This window comes from Vanessa atalanta, chromosome 18 (genome assembly GCF_905147765.1).
Source record: "Vanessa atalanta chromosome 18, ilVanAtal1.2, whole genome shotgun sequence".
Classification (NCBI taxonomy): domain Eukaryota; kingdom Metazoa; phylum Arthropoda; class Insecta; order Lepidoptera; family Nymphalidae; genus Vanessa; species Vanessa atalanta.
In genome coordinates, this window is record NC_061888.1 from 11,014,370 (window position 1) to 11,036,241 (window position 21,872).

Below are 21,872 nucleotides of genomic sequence, written 5' to 3' on the forward strand. Positions count from 1 at the left end.
CCTAAACGTCCGGAAATCCACAAAATCACCACTTTTAACGCATTTTATGCCTCGGATAACCATAACCACACACACGGAAAAATTGCCGGTGAAAGCTGATCCACCGACAAGACTTGGTAACCTTCAAGAAGCAACTTCCGGTAACGTACTTGCAAGCCCCCGGTGTTACAGATATCCATAGTCATTGTTATGCACTTTCCATCAGGTGAGTCTCCTGATGGTTTTCTACCTATAACATAAATATATATCACAAAAGTAAACGTCATTTATCACTTTCAGACGTTTCACAGTCTTGACCTGAGGAGTCTGTTTCAAATTCTGGAATAGCTCTAAAGTTTCAGTATGTCAAAGAAAATAATTTAATGGATATGCCAAAGTCAACCATACTCAAATAGTTAGTTCGATCCACGAAGCCACGTCCCACGATTTTCCTTGAGGGATATTGAGTGATAAGGAAAGTTACTCTAAATATTTTTATTTTACTTTTTAGGATATATTGTAAATATTGATCGAAATTGTACTTTGATGATTGACGGTTAAAATAAAGCTTTTTATCAAATAAACAGTGATGTTTGTTCAAATAAACGTTGACGCATATTTCACGTGACGTTGAATAAATTGAAGATGAATATTTGAAATGCTTTGATTTAGATTTTGGTTGAATCAAATATTTCTAAGTAAAACGTCCATTCAGATAACTATTCACTATATATAGTTCAAAGGTTGAACGTTAAAATTTACTTAGGCAAACAGACTTACAATTGAACGTTTGTTTAATATGAGTGCCAATTAAATAAATAAATATTTTAATATGAATCGCTATTCTGATATTTATTTATTATTTTATGAGGTACATACTTTAAAAAGTAATATGTTTAAAATTCAAGGATGTTCTATATATATATACTTTTATTTAATAATTCGGAATATTGCACGTTGCATAAATAAAATCGTCATTTGAAATCAGATATATGTATATTTCTATTTCTACATTACATTAGCAGCCTGTAAATTTCCCACTGCTGGGCTAAGGCCTCCTCTCCTTTTGAGGAGAAGGTTTGGAGCATATTCCACCACGCTGCTCCAATGCGAGTTGGTGGAATACATATGTGGCAGAATTTAGTTGAAATTAGACACATGCAGGTTTCCTCACGTGTTTTCATTCACCGTCGAGCACGAGATGAATTATAAACACAAATTAAGCACATGAAAATTCAGTGGTGCCTGCCTGGGCTTAAACCCAAAATCATCGGTTAAGATGCACGATCTAACCACTGGGCCATCTTGGCTCATTTCTTTTTCTATTTCATATTAACTATGAATCTTTTCCGACATTAAACTTAGTATGCGTGTGCTCTGGGAGTTGCAATAGAATCAACCTTCTAGCGCAAGTGTGTATAACCTCAGCGACCCGTCCTGGCTTCGGACGGGTACATAGCTAAATATACTACAGAATGTGTTTATATACAAAGTTAAAAGCTTTTTTTATATCAGACAGTACAAACCGCTATGTCCCTGCTTTCAATCTATAATATCTTCGAAAATATTCATTTAAATTACATGCTGTAAAGGGCCATATTGGTCAATATTAAATGCATATAATATAATTAAATTTGTATGAAGATGAATGCTGCGTTACTTGAAATCAATCATAAAATATAGACATTAGACATATAGCTTAGCGGACTTTTTGAAGATCTTTTTAAGGTCTACAATTAAATACTGTACATTATTTTGATCTACCTCGTACTGTTCAGCTAGCGTCTGCAATGTGAGCGCAAAAAATGTGTTTATTTACGACATCACATTAGAAACCACTTAAATTATCAGTATTTCTGTACTATATTATACATTAATTTTACATAAAAAACTTTCCCATTGAATCACTCTATCTATTTGCGTAGTTTTCAAGATCTAAGCATACACAGGGACAGACAGCGGGAAGCGACTTTGTTTTATACTATGTAATGATTGTACACTTACACTGTGAAGATAGGGAAAAGATTAAGATAGTTGTGTTGTATTTAATAATTTTATGTCATTTTAAATGAATTCGGACACTAAAATAAAATATCATTTTAAAACTTTATATAATATATTCTCACAATTTGTTATGTAATATGAGGGTAAATAAGGAGAAACATATATGAGAGGATATATATAACTTAAATATATTTACAACATTTCTCTAGATAAAAAAATAAAAACATCTGTGAATAATGAAATCAATAATTCGACTCATTCACACACACATAAATCTACTCTTCTAGTCATATGCTAAGTGCCAATAATGTATACACGATTACATTTTAAGCCTGTGCGGGTAAAATAATTTAATTCTTATTTGGATTGCTAAAAACGCACCCATAATGGTTATTAAAAAAACAAACCCAATGGAATTGATGTAATAAATTCCCAAATCTACGCATACCAAAGGCAGTTACCATAAATGATGGAAGCGTTACGGAATCATAAGAGACTTTCCATTGTGAGAACGTTTACACATGGCGTTATTCAACCATCATATGCTTCTTGAAAAATACGGGTCTATATTGTATGGATTGATTTTATTTTAGAGTAATGACTATTCTAATAACTGACTTCCAAAACACAGCGAAAGCTATTTTAGAATTCAGGGCTGGTATTAAAATTATAAATGAAACTTGTGTGTAAAATAAATAAATGAATTAATTAATGAATTAATGAGTGAGTGAATGAATTAATGAATGGATGGATGGATGGAACAATGGATGAATGAATTAATAATTGAATGAAAGAATGGATTAATGAATTATTTAATGAAAGAATGAAGAAATGATTGAATGAATGAATGAATACATAAATAAAAAAATAAATATGGATAGAAATGGACAGTATAAAGTAACCGCCTGTTAATGTTTCTCTAGGCAAGGCCTCTTCCTTTTTTGAAAATAAGGGTTGGAGCTTACTACAACACACTACAACATAACGGTTAGTGGGTACACTTGGCAGATTCTTATCCACCATGTGCATGTTTCTTAACGATATTTTCCATCACCGCTGAACACGAAATGATTTATAATACAAATAAAATACAAGGCGACGGTCACAATTCTCGTCTTGTAACCACTCCATTATGGCTCTTATTAAGGATTAGGTTACTAACTGTCATGTGTTTCTTACAGAAAAAATACCAAGAAAACTTTATATTAACATACTGATAAGCTTTTTTGGTTTAAAAAAATCGGCGGTGAATGATAACATTGTGAGGAAACCTGCATGTGTCTAATTTCAACGAAATTCTGCCAACGAAAAACGGGGCAGAGCCAAATTGGAGCAGCGTGGTGGAATATGCTCCAAACCTTCTCCTCAAAGGGAGAGGAGGCGTTACAGCAGCAGTGGGAAATTTACAAGCTGTTAATGTATGCTGTAATAATATTTATTTTAATTTTACTAAACTTTTGTAAGTATATCATTGAAAAGCATATTTCTTGGATCGTGAAACATGAAAAATAAATAACTTTTAAGTTCTCATAGTAAAGCTCATTAGCTTTACGCCATCGCTTACTAATTTATAATTATATCTGTGAGGGCAAAGCAATGTTATAAAGAAAAACATTCTAGGCAGTCTACTAGTAAATAATGACCATCCATCCCAATCGTCCTACTGTCAACTTGTAAACATACGGTGCAAAGTAATTTCTACTATAAATAACTGTTCAAATTCTAAATATATTTGTTAACTGAAAAAATGCACGCATAGATTTTATATCCCGTGTGTACACTCGCGTTATCAGACAACACCGCTTGAATGAACCCTTGAGATGACGACATAATCTCCCATATCACGTGACTCCGCGTAATAGTCTCCGTTTCTGAGACGTGATTGTGTTACTACGTAGGTAGCGAATTTTAATTAATGTTATCTATTTGTTTCGCTTCAACAAGTGCTTCGATATAGAAGCACTTGTTTCTTCTTCGGCAAAGTTCTCGAAGTTTAAAAAGTTGTAGATTAAGTTTATGTTCTCGTATAAAGTTTGTAACATGATTTTAATACTTAAGAATTTTTGTAATTCCTGTGTAATTGATCTCCTCCGAATGAAAGCTTCACTGCCGCAAGAACATAGTCCAACTCGCAGCAAACTCTAAGTTACAAATTATATATTCAAAATTGGAGGTCTAAGACCTACAGTGGGTCATTTAGAATTTCCAAAGAACATCTTTCAATTGCTTGCTTACATTCCATAAGCAATTCCTGCCCGAAGTTTAATCCTGTTTTACGCACCGGCTTAAGCTGTGCGTTGTATGTCAGGCAGATATATTAAAATGTTATTAAGTAGATTTAATAAATACATACACAGCGTTATTTGTAAAAGGATTGAACTACAAGGATTTTACTAACATTGTAAACAACAAATGTTTTTAATTTATAAAATACAAATTAATAATCCATTTAAAAAAAATAATATCCCGTAAATACACTGCTGGTTAATACCTATTTGCTTTTAATGTGGTTTAGGGCTTATACAACCAATATCCATTGCGGTTTTAAAAAAATATAACTTAATACAATACCTAAATAAAATATTAAAAAAGTAAATAACTATCCACAGCAAGTAGAAACTCTAAAACTACGCATTATTAAACTAAGAATAAACAAATCCTTCAAACACAGTGTAATTACAGGTCGATAAAGTTAAAAGGTTAAACAAAAAACCGGGAATAGCTATGCAAGTATGCATAATCGACGTTTCATAATCGCGAGTGGTCCGAAGCGGGGAGTGCGAGCAATTTGTATGCAAATAGCGATGCTTGCCTGGAACCGATGTGTACCGTGGTATAAGTTGAGAGAAGTAGCAGATCGAGACATATTTCAATAAATCAAAATCCATAGTATTCAGGTTACAAATAAAATAACAATCGTATTAATAGAAATAATTGTTTAAGGCACTTGTGTGCCAATATATAAAATGAAAAAATAAATATATCTAGAATATTATTATTTATAAAGAAGAAAATAATAAAACCATATAAAATTACTATAACAAAACAATAATTATATTAAGACACAGAATAATAAGACAATTAATAATCCTATTACTTTCGAATAGATAGAAATATTATAAAAATGACTAAAGAAATTTCAATGTTTGGGTTATGAGCGAAGATGCTTTAGAAATGAGTAATAGGCTTTTACACATGTAAAGCATGCATAAAAAAAATAACTTAATAACGATAAACAGGAACAGGGACAGCTCATGCCTACCATAAAAATACATTGCCATCAGAACTAATAGTCCAGAAGCATCCAAAGTATGAGAACTTCATTCTAATTCAGCTTGCAATGAAGTAATTAAAAGTTTATAGAAAGAAAGGATAGAAATAAATACAATATTAAATAAATAGTTAATTTTTTTCTTAATTTAGTAATTCTTATTAATTTACGTTTTTATTAATTGTTAAAAATTGAATATAGCTGAAATGTGCAACAAGAAAATTTTAATTTTAAGGTGGTACCCAAAAAAAATGGCTCTATATGTCAATCAACAATATTCTCTACTGGTTGTCTGTCTGTATTCTTAGCAGAGTTATATTAGTTAGATCCAGAGAAATTGCAAGCATAGGATATCTGAGATGTTTTGTTCTTCTCATAGAAACATTATTTGTGGTAACAGGCAGACTATTTCTCATCAAGTTGCCCCTTTGCCCTCTTTCTCGAGTTCTCATTTGCTTATTCTTACAATTCGAACTGCATCAATATTTTTAGATGATAGTTTAGAGCCCTCTTATCACTCACACCAAACAGTACAAGATAAACTTTGTTCACTGGTCATATATTTCAACACTGAGTTATTGCGCGTACCGATTTCAAATTTCTGAAAATATTATGTGGAAAATATTTTCGTGAGCTCCAAGTTTTGTATAATTGAAAAACTTCCGGAATTCGGTATCGCATGTTTGGTTATGACTTCCTCGAGATTCTTAGTCGAAATAAGTGAATCTTGTAAGATATATTATCTGGAAATGCAATGCGGTAAGAAGTTATATTTACTTTTTTACTACCGATTATCTAATAGCTAATATAAAAGGCATCAAGTAAGTTTAATTTCCATGTCAGGTCCGTAGAAAATTTTGGGTTTTCCTGTCAAGAACTGATCAGCAGCAGTCTGGAGTTTTGAGGTTGTAGTATTTATTCGTCGCGTCTTGTCGAATGAGCTGTCGTATCAGATTATCAGAGTGAATAAATAGAAAGTGCACTTGTGTCGGCGACGCACTTGTCCTCTACAATATTGGAGGGAATGGAGTTCCCGACAGAATACGACAAAAAGTCATTTATATTTTATAGAAAACAAATATGTTCATCATAGTAATACAATAGGTATTGTTTGTGAAAAAGATTGACTTCTTAGTTTCTCGCCGATTCTTCTTAATAGAATATACAATGTAGGCTGTAGCTCAACATTTATTAATTGTAATTTTACTATTCAAATATGAATATTTCAAATATGATACAAAGACATGACTGTATTTATGTTTTAGCTATAAATATCTAGAACTCTTTGCTGTTTGTAATTTCTTATAATTCATTAAATTAGTTGATTATGGACTGCACTTAGTCAATAAGAGTTAGTTGACAAGAATCAACATTGCAAATCGCTGGTAGTTTATAATGAGCTTTTACAATATCCGTTAAGTGCTTGTCAAAGTAGGATCAAATAAAATTAAATGTATTTTATTCAATTAATCTTTTCAGTAATGCATTTTTAAATCGCAAATTTCAACTCTAAAGGAAAAAAAGTATTTTTGTATTGATAACTTAGAAAATGTGTTTATAGGCCTAGAAACAATTTTTTAGTTTTTTTTTTGTTTTTACACGATGTTACGTATGTTTTATTTTTCTACAAAATCTCTGAATAAAAGAACGCTATTTGTTAAATTACCTTCACGCTTATAAGATTTCAAAATGAAAGAAGAAACTGGGTGAAATCTCGGCTAAAGTATTTTGTGTTCGCACCTGAGCAAGGATCTTGGGAAACTTGCATGAGATGTAATATTTTCTGAGATCGTGTGTGTCGGAGTCTTTATAAGAATAGTTGAGCTAAGTATAAAGTTAAAGTCTCGTTTCTTGATTCATTTTTAATTTTAATTACTAGTGGTCTAATAAACTACTAAAACTTTGAGAAAAAAATAACGCACGAATTTGCAGTTTTCGAACATTTTTAACTTTCTATTTTCAATTTATTTTTAAGATAATATTATGAAGGTTATTTATGAGTATCAATCAAAGAAATGCAAAACCTACATGTAAGAAGAGTACTCCATTATTAATAATATTTAACTATATCATTATTTTTTTATTACCTGTAATTAAACATGCAAATGTTACCTGATGGTGGGTGGTCACCACTGATAATAGATATAGGCACTGTAATAAATATTAACCATACCTTACACCGCTAATGCGCCAACAACCTTAAGAGCTAATACTATGTTATGTCCCTAGTACCTGTACTTATACTGGATGACACACTCTTCCCCTATACTAAGTATTCCCGTTTGGTGGTAGAATATAATATGGTAAGTACATAGGTACCACCCGTACCTATCCAAAGGGACGTGAAAGAAGCCAACTTTTTTGTGACATTTGTTTTCTACGTTAGTATATAATTTATTTGTTTGTTTTATTGGTCCAATCTTGGATATTCAGATCTCCAGTTGTATAAACGTGCCACTAAACCTTTAGCCAAACATAAAATATAATAAAAAATGTCAATCAAAATTTGAACGATTGAAAAATAATGCGTTTTAAACAAGGACTAAGAGAATTTTCATTTTACATATATTCTAAAGAATTTTATACAAACAATGAATATATATATTATTATTTAATTAAATAAGGAACTACTTTTAATTAATTATCAATAAATGTGGATACTACTGTGTCACAATCTTACTCACGAATTTTACAATTCATCTAATTAAAATCTTTAAAAATAACATTTCAATTTGCATATCGACAGATGAATCTAGCTGTATTCGCATTTATCTTATGTTAAATAAGGTGCAATATCGCTTGCATTGCCTCGTCCATCTCCGAGCTCCTACGGTTTCATCAAGTCGCATATTGCTTGCAATAAATTCTAACCCACGTACCTCGCTGACGAGCTCCGTATATCAGGTCCGACCAATTTCTTGACCGAAAAATTTATAACGGTCTCAGAGCCGACTGATTTATTGATAAGGATGTATGCACATGTAAAGTAAAATGTGTAAATAAAAGTGATATGTTTTACGTCTCTAGCTTTTATTTATTATTGAAATATTCAAATGTGGTTAATAGAGAGAGCCGAGATGGCTCAGTGGTTAGAACGCGTGCATCTTAACCGATGATTTCGGGTTCAAACCCAGGCAGGCACCACTGAATTTTCATGTGCTTATAATTAATCTCTTGCTCGGCGATGAAGGAAAACATCGTGAGGAAACCTGCATGTGTCGAATTTCAACGAAATTCTGCCACATTTGTATTCCACCAACCCGCATTGGAGCAGCATGGTGGAATATGCTCCAACCTTCTCCTCAAAGGGAGAGGAGGCCTTAGCCCAGCAGTGGGAAATTTACAGGCTGCAAATGTAATTTTTTTTATGTAAAATGTATATAATTAAGGCCTTAATATTAATAATTCTTATGTAAATAAAGTTTATGTTAATAGTACATCACCGTCAAATATAAATTTAATATACAGAATATCTGAATAAAATTCCCCTAATGTAAACGTAAATACCTCCTGTTATTAACATCAGAATTGTTTCACAGAAAAAGCTGGAACATTCAATGGTTTCTTTTCAGTATTTTTATTAATATGGATAAAGTGTTTTAAAATATTACCGAATCAAATAACTATATAACTGACATTTTGAATTAAGGCGAGTCTCAGGAAAGGAAACGAGAGCTATTATAGCAGCGATGCTTATCTCTAAATTACCTATTTACTAACATAGTTACACCATAAAATCATTAAAAATTAATAACTTATAAAAGTCAGTCATACGAAGAGTGTATCACATCACATCACACATCATTGACCCTGAAAAATATAAACCAAACGAACTTATACAAAAATTAGAAAATCCAATAAAATTAAATAATTTACTTATAAACTTTGAGATCGATCCATCTCTGGAAAGTTTAACAAAATAAGTTTTGTTATTATGAAAGATGTCAATACCGCCGTCAGATGAATAGTCATTAAATAATTTCATGAGTCTGTTGACTTTGACTTTGACTTTGAGGGGTCCGCATTTATATAAATTTGTTTTTGAGGTTGGAGTGTAAAAGGATCTTTTAATTGGATGTCTTGTAGTGAGGTTGATGTGCTGTAGTAATTCAGACGTCTATTGAACTGTAATTAGACTTTTGAGCTGAATTTTTTTTTTTTGGTAATTTTTATTGTAAGTAGCAATACACTACACTGGCTCTAGGGCTAATATGGAACAAAACAACCAGATTTTTAACTTTTTTTTTTATATAATTTAGAGCATGTGTTTGTACGTTTTCCTTATATAGCTTTGCCTACGTAGATGTTTGCTTGTGACAAATAGTTTACTTCGTTTTTATTAGACATTCCGTTTATATACTATTAAAAACCAGGCCTAATCTCTATATAGTATAAAAAAAGTGGCTTCCTGCTATCTTAACGCTTAGATCTTAAACTACGGAACGAATTTTATTATGGTTATATCAATCAATAAGCAGAGTGATTCAAGGAAAAGGTTTATATGTTTAACACATGCGTATTAGAGAGAAAAGCCGAAAATTATAATTTAACTAACCGAAAAAAAAAACCAAAAATTTTCTTTTTATGCTTGACCTTCATTCATTTTCTAATAGATCCTTATTGTACTCATGAGAAGCCGGAACGGGTAACTAGTTAAGCTATATTTTATTAATTTCTTCCATTATTTAATATGATTTCCCTATATTATATTATTTAAATAATATATATGTCTAAAGATACATATTATGTATGAATTAAACTTTTTTTTTAAGTATAATAGTTATGCCCCTTATTATATTTTTGCTTTGGGGTAACGCAGCCGCTATCCATACTATATTTGTGCTGCAGAAAGGGCTATTCGCGCAATAACCTAGGAGCTAAAGAATCTGAATTTGAGTTTGAGTTTGAGATTAATTACGGAATTACTAATATTCCGATTACCCCTCCTATTAAGCTTATCACATGTCTTAGGAGTGGGTACGACACCGAGGGGTCAGAATCGATCCTGAGACTTTTTACATCGCCAGGCGGCCCGTAAACCACTGCGCTAATGACGCTTCAATTATAAATCTACTTCTCAGTGAAACTAAAATGGGCCAATTAATAATGAATTAAAAACGTATTAATCATTACCTACAATGCTTTCATAATCCTATTCTAAATGCTAATGGAAGTAACACAAAGCAATGTATTTATATTTAATTCATAAGACACAACACACACACACACACAATCGATTATGAAATATAAGATTAGTAGAACTTATATATGCGTGAGACTATCTTCCTAACTATATTATCAAATAATAATAAAGCTTTATTTGATTCCGCATTCCACACTCTGTTTAATAAACTAGAATAATTAAAAGTATTCTTAACTAATTATTTGTAAGTAAATTCTTTCTAGCTAATTATATTTTCGTGACTTATACACTTCGGGTAAAAACCTCTTCCGACGCCCATTGTTTTTTGTGTCTAGCCAAGGTTATCCAATTTCCTCCTGCTTCCTTTACCAGTTCGTCTATCCATCTAGGGCCTGGGCGGCTTCTCGCCCTACGGTATCTAGGACCTTGCTATTTCACCACTCTGATTGTCCACTTGTCGTCGTCGTAATGGGCTACGTGTCCCGGCCATCTCCATTTCATTTCCAGCGAGAAAGTCGGTTAATTATAAAGTGTCGGTTAGTTTAGTTTCGTTGCGAGTGTGCTTATTTTTAATCTTGTTCCTTAATTTTACATCCAATAAGCTTCTATCCATTCTTAGTTAGAATACATAAATGTTAACCAAAGGTAGCGCATTCAAACCCGGGTGAAACCCGCTATTCTTTCATGTGCTTAATTTGTGTTAAGTATATTTATTTTATTAGTTTATTAACCACACTATTATTAGTGTTGTATTGAACGATGAGTAAGCCAAAGTAATTATATTACTACTATATTATACTATAATTCTTACAGTTCCAATGTCTACGGGCGGTGGTGACCACTTACCATCAGTCAGCTTACTTATACAAAAATATTACCCAATATTTTTATAAGTAGTTTATTCAACAGCCATGTTATTCTCTATCGTAATAAGTGAAAACCTCTCTACGTTACGTCCAACTCACACTTGACCATTTGTTTTTGTTTTGAAGTAACTGGACTACGATGGTATAATATATCACTATTCACCTAGGAACCATTCAATTCGCGACCATTCACCATTCGAATTTCAATGAAATCGTACCAGTATTTTTAGTATTTTTTGGCAAAGTTCGCTAACAGATGAAAAATGTCTTTTAATACTATACTCATAAAGCTATTCATGTTTAAATAGAACCTTTTACCATAATACAATACAACCAACGTTAGTGTTTGTTCTACTATAAGTCTCCCACTGCTGGGTTAATGTCTCCTCGCCATTTAAAGAGAATTTTGGAGCTTATTCACTACGCTTCTTCTATGTGCTTTAGTGAATATTGATGGTGAAGTTGTTATCATTAACATAAATCAATAAAAATAAAAAACAGAGATAAATAAAAATATTTAGTTATTCTAAAGCAATCTTGGTAAACAAACAGTAACCGTGTTTTAGCACCGTCAATGTGTAGTTTTCGAGATCATGATTTTCTTAGAAGCTTCTCTGTACGTCACGACGTTTGCAAACACTCGCCCGTGAGAGCTCTCTTCAATGACGTAACGACCTCATATCACACCGTTTCCCCTCTAAATTTATTTTAAAACTATTTTATTTTTTTACAAACATAGAAAGGTGAACTTAAATCAAACTTGTTAGGACACAATATTTCTACTTCACTACTTATAATAAAAATGTATGAATAATGCACCAGAAGCATGTCTGTGTGACGCGTATTTATAAAAACCATTTTTCAATAGTTGTGATATATATAATGGGCCTATAATAAGTCAATGGGACCTAAAATCTGAATTTGAAAGACCAACGTTTTACTTTCCGATATACGTATGTAGTCACTGCTAAATTCTAGACCCCAAGCGTCTACTGGAATTTAAATTTGGAACATAAATATCCGCTAATACTATAAATAGCCCACCCGTTATTTAAAAACAGAATTACCAAAAAATCTAAATTGATTGATTTTGATTTGATTTTGAATCGTCATTTAAGAAAATACATATATTAAGTGACGCTACCATCGGTTCGGAATATAGATTCTACCAAGAAGAACCGAAAGTAACTCAGGAGTTACTCTTTTTCAACATTTAATAATATAGTCATGTTAATTAAATACAATTATATATCCTATTAATTATTGCTGGAAATGCTGCTAGTATTCTTGCCACCATTTCACGCGGTCAAGATTTGTACAGTAACTATTTTTAATTCATATTTGTATATATATTATATATGTATATAAAATATCCTGCCTGGGAGTCAACAAGTATTAGTAATCTCAGTTATCTCAGGATGTGCAGTATTTTAAGCAAAACACAAGGAATATTTTACAATTTTTGTAATTAATCGAACGATCAGAAACGACCAAAGCGCCACAGTGAAAATTCCCCGCCTACGTACGAAGCGCTTCGAAGTCTCTATTTCCCGTTAGGTACAACCTTGGTATCTTCAAATTTAGAGTTAACAGGTATCTTCTAGGCAAGCGACATCGTAGACCGTGTCGATATTTAACATTAGAAGACAAGACCAAACTCTAGTCTATTAAGGGTTTTAGGAATTAAAAAAAAAAACAATATTAAGTTTATAACATGCACAGTGTAATGAACGGTCATAATTAAACGGGCAGTCCCCGCTTTGGTTTCATTTCAGAGTAAATAAATACCTTCTTGAAAGCGCGTAATTGGAAAACATAGTCATAGACAATGTTAGATATTTAAATATTAACGATATTCGCCTGCTATTAAGCGCGGATTTCGAGTACAAAAAACGTCTCCATTTGCAAGAACAATAACAATAGGTATTCTGTATATACATTAACAGAAAAATCCCACTCGATAACACCATGTTGTAGAAATTACAATATTTAGTATTATAATAAATTATATATTCTCCTCAATCAACTCCTCCTCCTAACTCTCATCATCTCCTCAATCATCTCCTCCTAACTCAATCGTTAAAATAAATAGGAAGTTTAGTAACTTGTAAACAATAAATTTATGGTGATGACATTGGCATCTTTGATATGAAGTTACCGCTGATTCAGAATATAGATTCAACTGAGAAAAGCTGGCAAGAAACTCAGTAATTACTTTTTATATTCAATCAGTCTTAGTCTCTCATTTAATTCTCCTAAAGTGCCCCTAATTATATATAACATTATAATCCTCTGCCCACCGTGCACGAAGCGGAAATTCCCCTGGCTTTGCGCTGCGTTCGTACCGCGCGTATGTACCGTATCACCGTGAAATAAAAAACCTTATATTTATAACAAATACACTGACAATATCGTATTATTAAGAACTTATTATAAATATAATGTGTTTTGTAAACAATATAAGTAAAATTTTCATAGACCAAGCACATATTCCCAAGGAACACGTCACAATAATTCCAGTGCTCCTAAAAATAAAAGTGATTATATCAATACATTGAGTATCGAATAATTCATATAAAAATTGTCTTCTTGTTGCTGTAATTTTCCGTTAAAGATCTCTCACCTTGTAACCCTCTTCCCCCCACACCCACTCCCCGAGGCGGCGTTACATAAGTCATTAGGATTTATTTCGGTCCAAATAAAGAAACTTCGACCCACGTTATGATTATTATTTTTAATAAATTGGCAACCCCTACACACCTATTCAACATTTTTTAATGTTGCATCGCTTTAAAAGTGTGCGTGAATCTATATTATTATATGATTAATCGACTTATAAAATATAGGTATGTTTGTTAAACTGTCCTAATATTGTAATGCTGGAGAATGCTACAGTTTATTTCTTCTCTACTTCTGCTACTCACTTTTTTTATTGAGTAATGAAATTTGCTTCAATAGAAGACTATAAAAATCTTCTTTTTTCAAATCGGGTGCGGGTTTGTTATAAAATAAACGTATATTTAGTATACAAAATTAGCTTAAATATATCTTACGTTTGTATAAAAAAATTAACTCTCTAATTACATGTTATTAAAAAAAAAAAAAAAAATACCTTCAATAAGAATCTATTGACAATTCTAAATTACAAATAGTTTAAAACGCTCGATTAAAACGAAAGAAATTATAAACGCCGGATTTATAATTATGTAGTTGACATTTAACTTAACGCCATTAAAATCTCTACTGAAGTACGAGTTCGTAAACAGAAATTTAAAAAATAATATCAGAATAAATCCGGCAGCGGAAGGGTTAAATGTGCGGGCCGGCAAATTACTTGGGGACTTGTCCCTTTCAAATAACACGAGGTGTGTTTTTTAATGATTTTCAAGCGTTAAACCGAAGAGATTATACAACTTTTAAATGTGTGGGAAAATAAACATTTGTTAATTTTATTAGTGGTTATACGCAACAAGGGGTTTGGACGTCAATTGAACAATACTTTATCTATATACGTATTTATAAACAAATGTCTGTAAATGCTTTATTTGTTGAAGAGATGGCCCAGTGGTTAGAACGCGTGAATCTTAACTAATTACTGCGAGCTCAAACAGTGCTCAATGTGCTTAATTTGTGTTTATAACTCATCTCGTGCTCGGCGGTATAGTAAAAGTAAAACATCGTGACTAATTTCAACGAAATCCACATGCCACGTGTGTATCTACCAAACCTCATTGGAGCAGCGTGGTGGAATAAGCTCTAAACCTTCTCCTCAAAGTGAGAGGAGACCCAGTAGTGGGAAATTTATTTATACGATCCGACTTATTTCAACTTCACCTGGCGGTTAGAGGTGACAACTATAGACTTTGGCGAAGATATATTAACCATTCCTTATGTCACCAATGCGTCACCAACGTTAAGAGATATGACGTTATGTCCCTTGTTCCTCTAGTTATGCTGGCTGCTCGACTTCGGGTCCCAACAATTCTAAGTATCGCTATAAAACTAAAGTGTAAATTTGGCTTACAAAGGTTCCGCATTCCATATCCTATTTGCCCCAAATTCCTTCATCCCATTTGCGAAGTCCTTGCGTCACATAAATGCTAAATATTTCTTTGTAATTATCATGTTCGCTTTAATTATAATATCATGATCAATGCAATAAAATCAAGATATAAATGGTTCAAGTGATAAGTCTTTTTATATGCGCATAGAGATGAGATGACCAACAAAATCTTAAGCGGGTAATCTAGATTAGATAGCGATTCTCAGCGATTAAAGAAAACTTCGTGAGGAAGCTTTGGTGGTAGGATTTCGCTCCAGCTCATCTGGGTAGATAGTATCCAGTCATTACACGGTGATCATATCACCGTGAATTGAACCCTGGACCTCGGAATCGGTGGCCTTATTTCTAGCCAGTAGAGCAACGAGGCAGTCATTAAATATCAACCGCCAAACAGCATTACTTATATTGTAGTATTCTGGTTTTAGAGGAGAGTGAGCTAGTGTAATTACAGATACATGGCAAAACATCTGATTTCCCATTGGTGGCACATTAACTATGCAGGGGATGGTTAATATTTCTTACAATGACCACTAACCGAGATGGCCCAGTTGTTAGAAAGCATGCATCTTAACCGATGATTTCGTGTTCAAACCCAGACAAGCACCACTGAATTTTCATGTGCTTAATTTGTGTTTATAATTTATCTCGTGCTCGGCGGTGAAGGAAAACATCGTGAGGAAACCTGCATGTGTCTAATTTCAACGAAATTTTGTCACATGTGTATACCACCAACCCGGATTGGAGCAGCGTGGTGGAATATGCTCCAAAACCTTCTCCTCAAAGGGAGAAGAGGCCTTAGCCCAGCAGTGGGAAATTTACAGGCTATTAACGTATGAAAAAAATGACCACTAACCATCAGCAGGTGGAATTATCCAGCATGCCTACTTATTTTAAACAAAATAAAAACATACACCTTTTCTAAGTATATCAAAACCCTTGAACTATATTATTAAAATATAAGTCTATTTATATATAATAAGACACATTTGAAGGCCATTTGTGGGCACATAAGTTTAACCCTATTCTACCTATACAGGCCATACAGACCGCGCTTAACATTTGAGAACTGTAATTGATCAGTTCAGTTATTAAACGCTTCAGCCTCAACGCTGCTTTCATCTGACAGCGGTGATGTATGTAGCCGTCATACATTCTCATGATAATTTTCAAGTATTCTTCTTCGGATGGGGTTGAGTGTAACTCTTTTCCCGTGTATCTGTATTGCAAATGTTCTATTTATTTAAATATAGTTTTAGATACCAGTATTATAATTTATATTTTAATATAATTAGAATAAATGAACTTAATAATAATTACAAAAGCAACAAATTGTTTTTTTTTCTTAATTTACTAAATTGTAATGATCATATTATATTTACAACTAAAATAATATTAATAATCATTTCTAATGAAGGGTTACTCAGTTTTTAAACAAATACTGAAATATTAAATCGTATTATTATTAAAATTGTAAATAAAAATTTAATGCCCATTAAACACATCAAACCATATTATATATACATATGAGATATGAAATGAATACCAAATGCTTAAATTCAATTCAACCTCTACGGTGAAAATTTCCTTAGCCCAGTAGTAGGACGTTTACAAACTCTACTGGTGTACCAACCATTGCCGAAGGATAGTGATACCCAGTCTCACACGTCACACATTTTTACGATGGATGGCATTATTACAGTGACGTCATAGATGACGAAAACTGTAGACAGTTTCACGACTGGTACTTTCTTTGCCTGATATCACTACTAAGTTTCCGCTTGCTGCTTATATCGCTGTGACTATTGACCTCTTTACTTCGAGCCAGCTGATGTGATATCAAATGTCAGATTTTCTTTTCTCATTATCAGCTTATGTTATTGCCTTCAGTGTTGTTAATAAAATTCTTTTGAAATAATTAAAGTCAAGTTTTGTTCACATCTACTGTTGTCTTATGTAATAAAATATACTGCAAATAACTTACTCAATTTAAAATATTAATAGCAATTGTTCAAGATGCTAGCTGAAATATTGATAATCGGCTGGTTAATTATCGAACACTAAAACAATCATAATCAATAATAAGATTATTAAAAATATGTAAATAATATGTATTAATTATATGTACATATATAATAAATATAACGGCAGACTATTGATATAATAATAAGCTCTATGCCTCTCTGCGATCCACGCGATAACGCGCGTATCTTTCCTCGACGTGACAATCGAGTTATTAAAGCCCCCAGTGCACCCACACTTCGAGCCACAGATAAAGGACGAGGGTCCGTTTATAAATATTCATTCTCATGAAAGAATGCCCAACCAAGGTTGAAAAGGCCAGTTACCGCTTTGTAAGACTAAACTAGGCAAGTATGTAATGATCTCTTGAACCATATCATATCATTTTATTTTATTTTCATTAGGACAACCAACAGTAGATAAAATATTACATCAAAATAAAAAAAAAATATTTCAAAATTATCTTGGCAAAAGTTCTACTACTTACAGATAGTCTCACCATGCACTATCATATTCCACAATGTGTATTATAAATATTCAGATTCAGAAATCAATAAAACAAAAAGATTTATTTTCATATCCTAAAATATAAACAATCAATAATTTTACATCTTCCAATCCGACTCGACTACAGGTGATAACTGTTGTTAGAGGAGGAAACCCTCGAATCTTTCTGTATATATTAAAAATTAAACAAGATAAGAATTTGCTTTAAAATAATGCTAGCACTATTTATTAACCAGATATGCTAAGGGTTAATGAAAGTTTGCCATTTTTTAAGAAAGTCATAGATTCCGCAACAACGATACTTACCCTTATTCAAAATAAGATCAAAAGTAGAAATTCTCGGTTTTAGCTAGCTCAATAACACTAAAAATCTTTATTAAACATAGAAGCGTTAGAATTACTTATTGATAAAAACTACCACCTGACTCGGACCTGCGAAGAATATTTTTGAACTTTTTCTGAAATCCCGTTGTAAAAACGTTTATGTTGTCCCACCAAAATTACTAACGGTGTATGTGTAATCGGGTGATTGAAGTTACAAGTTTTTGCTTGATCTTATTATTAATAGTATGTATGTACATCACAATTTTTGAAAAAATCGCCAAAAACTAATTGAAAAGTGAGCGACCGTCCAGGTTATAGATTGCTCTTCTGCAATATAATAATGGTATTGATAACGACTGCATGACCCTGGGGTCATGCAGTCGTAGACTTTTCTTGAGATTACTCTGGAGTAATCTCAAGAAAAGTCTTATTTTCTACTTGTTTTGTTTAGATATTTCCACGGTGTAAAGACAATGTGGAAATAACTAAAATATACTAGGCGAGCCGTGTCAAGATCAGTCAATAGTATTTTTTTTTTAGCGCGAAGACTGCAGATCTGAGTCTAGGCACCAATCTATTTATATTCTCCATTGGAGCTTAGATTGATTGATAGTTATATATTAAAAGACGTATTTTTATTTTAAAAGAAAATAATTCGCATCAGGAAATACATTCACTTTCTCAAACATTTTGTACGTAATTTCTGAAAACAAGGAAGGTAAATGGACCAAAAATTTATCCTTGAAGGATCCATAGTAACGGGAGCCACTGAAAATCTCTTTCATTTACATCAACCCTCTGAAATTAGAAGAAGAATCCGATTTCTCAGATACAAAAGCAGAAGATTGAGTGCAGTGTCTCGAATGCCATATTGACGTAGCTTCCTGACCAAAGTTTCGTGTTGCACACAATTAAAAGCCTTGGATAAATCACAAAATAAGGAACAAGTATCCTGTGTGTCTTCCCAGGCTCCAAAACATTTGATTTCGATCATTTTTCAATGATCTTGGTAGTATTAAATATTGGGATTACTCTACTATATTTAATGAGATCAGGAAACATGCCACGAAGAACACAATTATTAAATATAGTAATAATGTAAGATCCTATCACATCAATTATTAATTCGACTACCTTAAAAAATATTCCCCACAGATCGAAATGTCTATCTAATGATTTGAAAGAAATTATCATGTCTTTTACACTTACAGTAATAAATTTAAAGCGTATATTAAATTCTTTAACATTGTTTTTATTTTATTAGAATAATAAATGATTTAGTAGTCAAAATTGGATTGTCCGGAAAAAAATTGGCTGAAGTCGGTGATGCTATTTTTGTCTCTTCCAGTTATGCAATTAATAACTTTCCAGGACATTTTAAATTTATCCGGAGCGGCAATAATATTTTATCATATGTGTAACTATGCTGTATGAGATACTCGTTGGAATAGTTTTGAGTAGGCACTAACATAGCTAATGAATGAAAAAACTGGTTACATACATCTGTATAAAGTTATAATTAATTTTAAAATTCTTACAACCATTGCCTACTCTTGTGAATTCCGACAATCGCCATTGCCATAATACTTTTGAACGTCTCAATTTTTATATATTGATCGGAAATGTTTCTTGTAATATCTAATTCACTTGTTTATTTGAGAACTAAAGTTTCAATGGTCAGAACTAGAGACATTTATAATACATTTATGATATGCTACATCAGTGTGTGATTTATTAAAAAGTTCGTAGATAATCTTAAAAATCATATCGGTAAGGTCATATCGTGTACATTCCTTAGAATAAACGACTTAAAATTGCTACGTGTAATGTTTTAAGCATACTGCAAGACTCGAATACAGTGACTGTTGTACTTGTAAATATGAGGTACCTTAATCTAATCTTTAGTGAATATAGCGGATTTAAGCAAGCGCTCTGAGCTCATGTTATTAATTTATTTCTTAGAGCAGCTTACTCCTCTATTAGAGTAGATAGATATAAGCTCTAAATCTTCTTCTCAAAATGGGGCACTTAAAGCAGACCTTAGTATTAGATAACATTACAAGAGACAAAATAAGACTATTGTATATTTAAAAATAATAAAAACAGTAAAACCAAATTCAAGTTATGAAAACATGTACGATGAAAATTGTTATTTGTATCTGACGAATAATTTAGAGTTTTTCTGTTCGAATAATCTCTAAATTATATAAATTCACATCAAAACACATTCTTGACATATCAAAGACCGGTATGTGACGTGGTATGTCATATTTATGAATTTAAATCTTATCAGTGCATGTCGATGTTCTTACAGAATATACTCGTTATAGTTTACGCGAATCCATACGTAGAGAAAAAAGGCCAAACAAACTAAAGTACTTTTAAAAAAAAAAATGTATGCCAATTATGTTGGTGGACTAGCAAATGGGCCATCTAATCGGATTATCGCTGTCAACCCTACGAACTAAGAGGCTATGTTCATTATGCCTGCAGGTACATTGGCTAACTTCCTTCAAACTGGAAAATAACAATAATAAGTATAACTAATAGGAGATAAAAAATATGATGAGTGGGTGTTACCTACCTAGTCGGGCTTGCTAAAAGACCTACCACCCAGTAGGTGCTACAATTAATATAAGTACCTATGTAAAAAGACTCACTTACGCCTGTTTCATACAAAACTATACCATTTCCAAATTATATAATTCTAAGGTATTTAATATGTCTTGTAAGATATTCGAGGACAATACATTAGAACATAATATGAAGAGGTCTTAGAACTTCTGACCTCAGACAAGTGTTATTATATTCAATAAAATTATTTATAGTAGAGGTCACCGATTGGTCAAAATTCGTCTGTAATTCGTTTAATAATAAAATATAAGACACTTTAATTTGAAATATAGGAAAAATGAGGCTCAACTGAACGAGGCCTTTTCATTATAACGAAAAAAAGTAGTCTTGATTAATACAGGATACAGCTACGATAATTCTAGACCAAAGGAAATCTTACAGAGTGCCATTTGTTTAACTCATAAACTGAAACAATGTATCCAGCTTCTATGTTTCTTACTTTAGAAAACTTTACTTTAAAAAATAATAGTTTGGATGCAATCGATCATTACTAATTCACTCGTTCAGATGATTATTATTCGAAAACGGTGTAACGATGAATGTTTCTAACTTTAAAAATAGCGAACGCGATCGGAGTCGTCGAAAACAATTGGTCTCTAATAAAATGCATTTATGAGAATTAAATTAATATAATACGATAAATGAATCATTTATATGTTTATTGAAACATTAATTACGATATTTAATTTGTAATTCAGATATAAAAAAGGAATAATAATTTACGATATTATACGCTTAATTTAATTGAATTACGGATAGATGATTGATCGTTTGGTATGAATTGTTTTTCTGCGTATTGAAAAAACATTCGGCTTTAGATAGATCGCTATTTTTAAACAATTATTTTTAATGGAAGTCTTACGGGCCGATTTCGGGACATCCATTCTTAAAGGGGACCAGCTGAAATCATAGAACAAGTACGAGTATCTTGAACTAGCGTGCATCACAAGCACGCTTACTCTTTTTATTCCCTCATAGTACGATTTATCAAATTAGTCATCATTTGCATTTCATAATTACGTATTTTTTTTTAATATAGTTAGGCAGCCTGATATTAAGTGG